This window comes from Mesoplodon bidens (genome assembly GCF_964165515.1).
Source record: "Mesoplodon bidens genome assembly, chromosome: 8".
Lineage (NCBI taxonomy): Eukaryota > Metazoa > Chordata > Mammalia > Artiodactyla > Ziphiidae > Mesoplodon > Mesoplodon bidens.
Genome location: NC_138165.1, coordinates 37,285,311 through 37,292,759, shown reverse-complemented (window position 1 = coordinate 37,292,759; position 7,449 = coordinate 37,285,311). Strand labels below are relative to the sequence as shown.

The window sequence follows — 7,449 nt, the reverse complement described above, 5'->3', positions numbered from 1 at the left end:
TAAAGTGCTATCTAAATAAAAGTTTTGTGGCTATTGCATGGTTAAACTAAGCTTTGCAATGAAAGAATTGGAATTGAACTGCAATTCTCAGTCTGGAGCCCACTGTCAATTAGGTTTATAGTTTCATCAATTTGCTATTTAATTGTTTTAAGTTATCCAAGTGCCAGGCAATGTTCTTGTATTCTTTCTTCCGTAAAGCAGTAGAAAAAATACTTAAGTTTAACGTAAAAGTCGACATAGACGGAGGCAATATTTTTGTTTTTAGGACATTAAAAGACAGATATTTGGAGAAATGCTTTTAAAACATTTTGGAATCTGGCTAAGTCTACCCATGGCTTTCACCAGCTGTCCCCCTAATTTGTCTCTCGCAGCTTCTTCCCATCTTCAAGAGCCTGTATTGATGCTCTCCTCATTGATGTCAGTTGATGCAGCGGCTCCATGTGTGGTCAGGGTTGTTGGAAGTCTAGAGGGGTCCATGTCACTTTATTTTTAGACTCCTTGTGACTTAAAAACATAAGAAATACCATAATAAGGTTAATAAAATTATGGTTTATTTTTTAAAATTATGTCTCTTTATTCATACTTAGATGTAGGTTATTTTTACAGTCTTTATTTTGTGTACAGATATACTTAACAATTACTGAATTTCTAGGCCAGGTTCAGGTATCTAAAGAGCCTTTATAAGTAGTTTATATTGTCTAGACCCAAAGTATGCTGCAAGCCCAGTCTGGAGCAAAATTAGAAATAACATCTTTCTAAAGACAGGTTTAGTCATCCTAATCCAGTCATTTGTTTCCTTTCTCGGGTAGCAGGGCTGAGTTATACCTGGTTAGGCCACCATTCACAAGGGATAGCCAAGAAAACAGGGTACAGGCCACCAAAAACAAGACCAACCAATCCACCATGTGTTATGGTACAGGTTTCGCTATGCAAATCACAAAACCTTTGTAAGATACGTGTGCCATCAAAAATGGGATCACTGCCATTGGTAAACCAGCAGCTATATGAGACTGTGTCACAGGTAAGATGCATCAAAAAACACCATTTGCTATTAGGCCACAGAGAGCAGCATTAAATCCAATATATGTTGATCCATTTTCAAGCAGATTCCTTTCTGCTTCCGGAAGTTGGTTAATTTTCCTGGTTATGATATCAAGTTCTCCTTGACAGTATCGTCTGGTTCATGATTTTCCATCTTGAGCCTTACTCTTTCCACCCAGCACTCGCTGCTTCGTCTAGTCTTCTTCAGCCATGCGAGGGCTCACTCCAACCTTTGCTCAACTCATCCAGGTGCAGCCCTCCTTCAGCATATTTTTAGGGTTCAGACTTAACCAATGAATGCCCTTAGCACAAAGGAATAGATATTTTAAAAACTTAAGTTGATGCACAAGTTTGATACACTGCACTGGGCATAAAGGTGATTAAGATATAATACTCTCCCTCAAGGAATTCTCAGTCCAGCAAACTGTGGAATAGTATATAATAAATAATTGCATATAATTGTCGATAAGGTCATACAACCAGAAAGTACTTAGCACGTAGTCTTTTTTCATAGAGAATGTCAAAACTTCAAACAGAAGTTCCTTCCTGTGTGGAAGCCTCAACCACGCGACTCTCCCGACTACTTCATGGGCCCTGAGCGCACTGGGCTGGCTGTTAACCTCCCCAGAGACCCATCCTCTGGTTCTTTGAGGTTGCTGGCATATATGCAGCCACACCCTTGTTCACTGCGATTTTCAAGGTGACAGTGTGAGTTGCCATTTCACAACCGGGAAAGCCCCATTGTCTCCTGGCCCAACCGTGGTGCTGAAGCTTTTTTCAAATCGGTTCTCTCACTTTGAAAGCTCTTTTCATGTTTCAAAACACCAGAGAGAGCAAACTGATGCTAAATTACATAATCTGTAGAGCAATCAACTGGACTAGGGGAAAAAAAAAAAAAGTTGGTCTGGTTATTTTGTTCCAGTCTGCACAGATAACACTCAATATCTTAATGGAGCTAAAACACATTACTGTCTAGGAGAGAGAGAGAGAGAGGGAGGGAGAGAGAGAGACTACAGTAACAAGTAGTCAATTTTCCCTCCTGAAAAACTTCATTTTGAGAAGACATACATTCTACACAAATCCTAGTTCCTGCTTGCACACTGTAATGTTTCAGTATACTTGGGATTCTTTGACCTCATGAGATACCTCCCCAATCCATGCCCTATATATTTCCTGTCTCACCAACTCAGAGCAATCGGAAGAGACTGAGAGATTCAGTTCTGAAAAACAAGCCTCGTCATAATGGAAAATCCAATTAACTTTAGATATAGGAGCTGCATACCAGCAACAGTGCTGTAATTTTGCCTTCTACGAAAATGGCTTAGCTGTTCATTAGGTAGCATGTCAAAAATTAAACAAGGTCAATTATTTTCCTTGTCTCAAGATCTAGCATTATCTGGGGAATTAGAAGACCGACCACTGATACACATTTCAACTAGATGTAATTCCTGAAATCTTTGTTTTTTACTATTTTATCTTGCATGTTCTGAGATGAGGGAAAATAATTTTCTCTGGGGAACCCAGACTGAACTCCTGTTCAATGGTTTGTAGATTGTGAAATGATGATGCTGATAAAGTTGAGGTCCTTTTTAGCTTTCCTAAGTGAAAAGTGATATGAAATAGTGATATTATCATGCTTACTGTCTCAGCTGCTTTGTGAAAGAAGTAAGAAAGTGATCGTTATCCCTGCTTACAGGAAGATAAACTGGGAGGCTGTAGGACTGGCTGAAATGTTCATACGTGATGGTTGATGGAGCTGAAACAAAAGCCGGGTCTCGACATCAAGCTCAGTGTCCAGCCTCCAGCCTATGCCTTCTCACATTGGCAAAGCTGACACCCCCTGGGTTTCTAATGCAAGCCTGATTTTTATTACTTTTTCCAGATGTGCTTAGTTGCATTGAAAAATAAATCTATTCTTTTCCACAAAATGGCGAAGGCTAGAAAGATGGTTAAGTCCTAATCCCTGTCCTCTAGAGGATTAAAACAGTACCACAAACACAAAGCAGAGAAATCATAGCCAGCATATTAGAAATATAAGAAAATTATAATAAAGTCTCTCTGAAAGTAGGTAAAATATAAATTATAGGTGTGTAAACACATACTTATAAGTACAAGAGTGATACAGAAGTTTAAGGAGGTCTCTTTTGGTTGGGAGTAAAGAAAAATCAGGGAAAGCAAATGAGGAAAGAGGGGAGGATGACTGGGCTGCACTTCCCTTCCCTGGGGTTTCTTTTTGTTCAGCCAGCCTGCCCCTCCCCAGGCAGAGTTTCTCCAACTTAATGCTGCATGTAAGACTTACCGAGGGAAACTTTTTAAAAATGCAGATTCATGTGTTCACAAACATCCAGATGCCATGGGCCCGCAGTGAGATCCTGAAATCTGCATTTTTAGCAAGGCTCCAGTGGCTGAGAGTCAAGCTTTGGACTTTGAATTGGGAAACAGTGCTTTGAGATCATGCCAGTCATCAGTTTTAAGGAAAGGAGAGTGCCAACTTGGAAGATATAGATGATATAGGAGTCCACAAAGGGTGGCCTTTGCAATCTCCATCTGACATCATGGGAAAGTAGGACTGAAAGAGGAAAGGAAAAGACACCTCTCAGTAATTAACGAATACAGTCTTCTCCCAGCCCACGTATACCAGGGCACAGCCCTGTGTGCATGCATCAGAGAAATCTGACTCCCGACAATGTTTCCACTTTCCCTGTCCAGCTCCTACATTTCCTCTGACCCTCCTATTAAGCTTCATCTGGGGCATGGCTGCTCTCATTTTCCATTTATGAATAATTTGGGGCTATATTTAGGCATCTCCAGTCATTAGGTACCCACATTTCTGTATACAGCCTATAAGGTTTTATTATTTTTTTTAGAATTCTAGAAATTCATGAGAAAGAAAGCTCTTAATATTAGGTCACTTAGTCAATTACCTCCCTTCCTGCCTAATGCGAGATTATTCCCAATAGTCCTGTTTCTAGTGCTCTGTTGCCTATTTTTAAATGTACTAACTGATGGTGATTCTGCCACTCCCCTCAGGAGACCGTTATCCTGGCCCACCATTCTCAGTGTCAGGGGGCTTTCCCTGGTAATTAGCTCCAACTTGCTATTTCTTCCCCTTCCCATTATCCTTGGTTATCAATTCCCTTGTAACAACATTATTTCTCTCACAGTAGTTCTATATTTTTAGACAGTTTCCACAGTTTCACAAGCCACTGTTAAAAAGAGTTGAGCTACTTAGTATCAGCCCATATCTTAATTAGTCACGCTGTTGGAGGTTGAAGATGGACCTAATGCAAAGGGTCATTGGGTCCTGCTGTGTCCTGCCAAGGGCTGCATTATCTTGTGCCTGCATCTCCGTGCTAGTCTGCATTGATTTTATCAGTCTGAGGTCATCCTCCTCTACAGAGCAGCGTCTCTTTAAGCGTAATGTGTCTAGGTCACATGAAGGTGTATAAAAAAGGGCCACCTCATTATCTGAAAAATGGGAACGAGATTGCCTACTTGGTTACATTTCTATGAATGTTAAATGATACCAGGTACACAAATAATTTAGCAAAAATTCTAGCATGCAGTAAACATAATAAAATCCTGAGACATATCTAAATGGTACTAACATGAATATACCTCATTCTGTTTTCAGCTTTACCTCATTCTGTTTTCAGCTTTGTTAATTGCTGGTTATATGACCTCATCAACACTTATGTGCAATGATTAATTATATAATCCTTCACAGTTGCTGGACGAATATTCCTTGAGGAGAGGAATTGTGTCTTATTCATCTTTATGCCCAGGGCATCAAACTTAAATGTATCAGACTAAGTTGTTTTGCCTTCCTGAGCCTCAGTGTTCACTTCTGTGAAATGAGCACATATGATCTACCTTTAAGTCAGACATATTTTATGTCCTAGTGTATATCTTCTTAGCCCACATTTTTGCTCCAGCCACTGCTGCAGCTACCTCACATGCAGAGGAAGAGACCAACGACACCTCACCTCACCTGCACCCCGAGGAATCCTGCCATCACCTAAGAGACATCTGCAAGAGCCTGGGTCCAATCATCCAAGCAGTGGTTCTCACCGGGAAGATTTGGAGATCACAACTGTGGGAGGGAGGTGCCATTGGCATCTACTAGAAAGAGGCCAGGGACACTGTTAACAACCTGCGATGTCCCCAACAAGAAAGAATTGCCCAGCCCGTATGCCAATAGTGCTGCTGTTGAGAAACCCTGATAGAGAGACTCTACAAAAACCTCACCCGAGGAAGATGCCTCATAAGATACGCTCCTTTCTCTCGTGTTGAGACCCTGTGCCCTTCACCGCTCTGGACTGGACCCATCAGAAAGTTATTTCTCTGCTCTATAAGTGCATACATGAATACAGCAGATTTATACTAATAAGGTGTGTGTATAATAGCAGAACATTGGTTCCTATCCTGTGGTGTCAGAGCTGTAATGCTAGGAATGTTTAGGTCACAGCACCACCATAGCACCATGGTGTATGCTGCCCAGAACAGGAAAGGACCCTATAGCAGGTCCAGACTGCAGTCCAATACATGCTCCTTGCTCCAGGAAGAAACAGCACAGCTAAAGAATTACAATACAGAAACTAAGGGAACAAGTGTAGGAGTAGATCTTGAGGGTACTCATATATGAGGTTAGAGTGTAAGGCTGGAGAGGGGAAAATTGATTGACATTGGAACACTCTCCCGTGATGGAGGGTTCGATGTCTTAGCAAGGACAAAACAAAATTGGTCCTAATACACTGCTGGGATCATTCTTTGAAGCTTGGACCTGACCAAAGTAAATCAGGTATAAAACTGCTTCGGCAGAGTATTGGGAAAAGGATCAAAAGGCTCAGAGAGAGAGGTGGGAATGCTGTAATGGATTTATGTTAGATCAAAGAAACCTCACCTGACTATGATCTCTGAGGAGGCCCAAAAGACACTCTTCCACTCAGTCAATGAAGAATGCATGGGCTTCCCTGGTGGCGCAGTGGTTGGGAGTCCGCCTGCCGATGCAGGGGGCGCGGGTTCATGCCCTGGTCCGGGAGGATCCCATGTGCCGCGGAGCGGCTGGGCCCGTGAGCCACGGCCGCTGAGCCTGCGCGTCCGGAGCCTGTGCTCCGCAACGGGAGAGGCCACAACAGTGAGAGGCCCGCGTATTGCAAAACAAAACAAAACAAAACAAAAAAAACAAAGCCAGTGAATGCCTTTAGTAGGAGCATGCACTCTCTAGTGTGCCATTGGCACCTCCATTTCCTCTGTCTTACATCCACTCAGCCTACTTTTATCTGCATAGTCCTGAAGACTACTGAGTTTGAGTTTCATTTTCTACACAGGGAGTATTCTTCCTGATATTTATCTCATACCTTGCAGTTTCTGCCTCATAGTAACACTAAGTAAATATTTGTTGAATGAATGACTGGCTGCATCAATGCACATATGCATTTTGTGTAGAGGAGGGAAAAGCACCTTGGACCACCCTTTGGTCAGGTTCTGGTTCAGGTTGTTTTGTTTCACATACCCTACTTTGAGTCTCTGAGTCTTACATCTCTTTTAAAGTGAAGGGATCAGGCTAGATGAACAATAAGGCCATCTTGAGATCTCAATTCTGTTATCCTTGACTTTGTCTTTAAGTGTACACGTTCACGTGTAATTGTATTGTTCCCCAATCTCAGGGAACACTATTCTGTATTATGTTAAATGTACAATAAATTTTTCTTTCAAAAAAAAAAAGCATCAGTATAAGAGTCCCAGCACAGACCCTGGATTCTGGAGCAAGGTCAAACCTTCGAAGACATAGGACTTCTCACCATTTTGAAAGCAGCTCCTGGCATGCTTTTAAGCCCTAGTAGAGACTAGGACATCAAGAGTGACTAAGCACCTGGAGCTGCCTGTGGTGAGTGGGATTATGAGATCCACAAAGTCATAAGGTTATCCAGGAACAGAAGCAAACCACAGTATGACGTAAATAATACATTACATGCAGGACTGGATTGAGCAGGTCCAGAGAGCACAAGTAAGTTGCATAAGCATGTGGCCTCGACTTCCTCATGACTTTCCTCTGTTGCACTGATGCCTTCCTTCAGCTACACCCACACTCTCATGGAGGCTTCCCTATGACCAACTTACAGAGGAGGAAATATTTGAGCCTGGTTCACAGATGGATTAGCGCAATGCATTTATGATAGCTGAAAATGCACAGTACAACCCCACTCAAAGGTGGCCTTGAAGGTAAGTGGAAAAGGGAAGTTTTCCCAGCAGGTATAACTCTGAGTAACACACTTGGTTATATACCTTGTATGCAGGGAGAAACTGCCTAAAACACAGATATACGCAGACTTCTGGGCTGACAGAGGGCTTTGTTGATTGGTCAAGATCCTGAAACGAGCACGATTAGAGGTTAGAGACAAGGAA

General features: G+C 42.0%; 1 pseudogene across 1 annotated transcript; it reads right to left on the bottom strand.

Annotated features, from left to right (window-relative positions):
• Positions 1 to 637: 637 nt before the first annotated feature.
• LOC308621697 (transmembrane protein 126A-like) lies at positions 638 to 1,195 on the bottom strand (annotated as a pseudogene). Its single transcript has one exon. The product of its transcript is annotated as a transmembrane protein 126A-like (transcript).
• Positions 1,196 to 7,449: the final 6,254 nt, after the last annotated feature.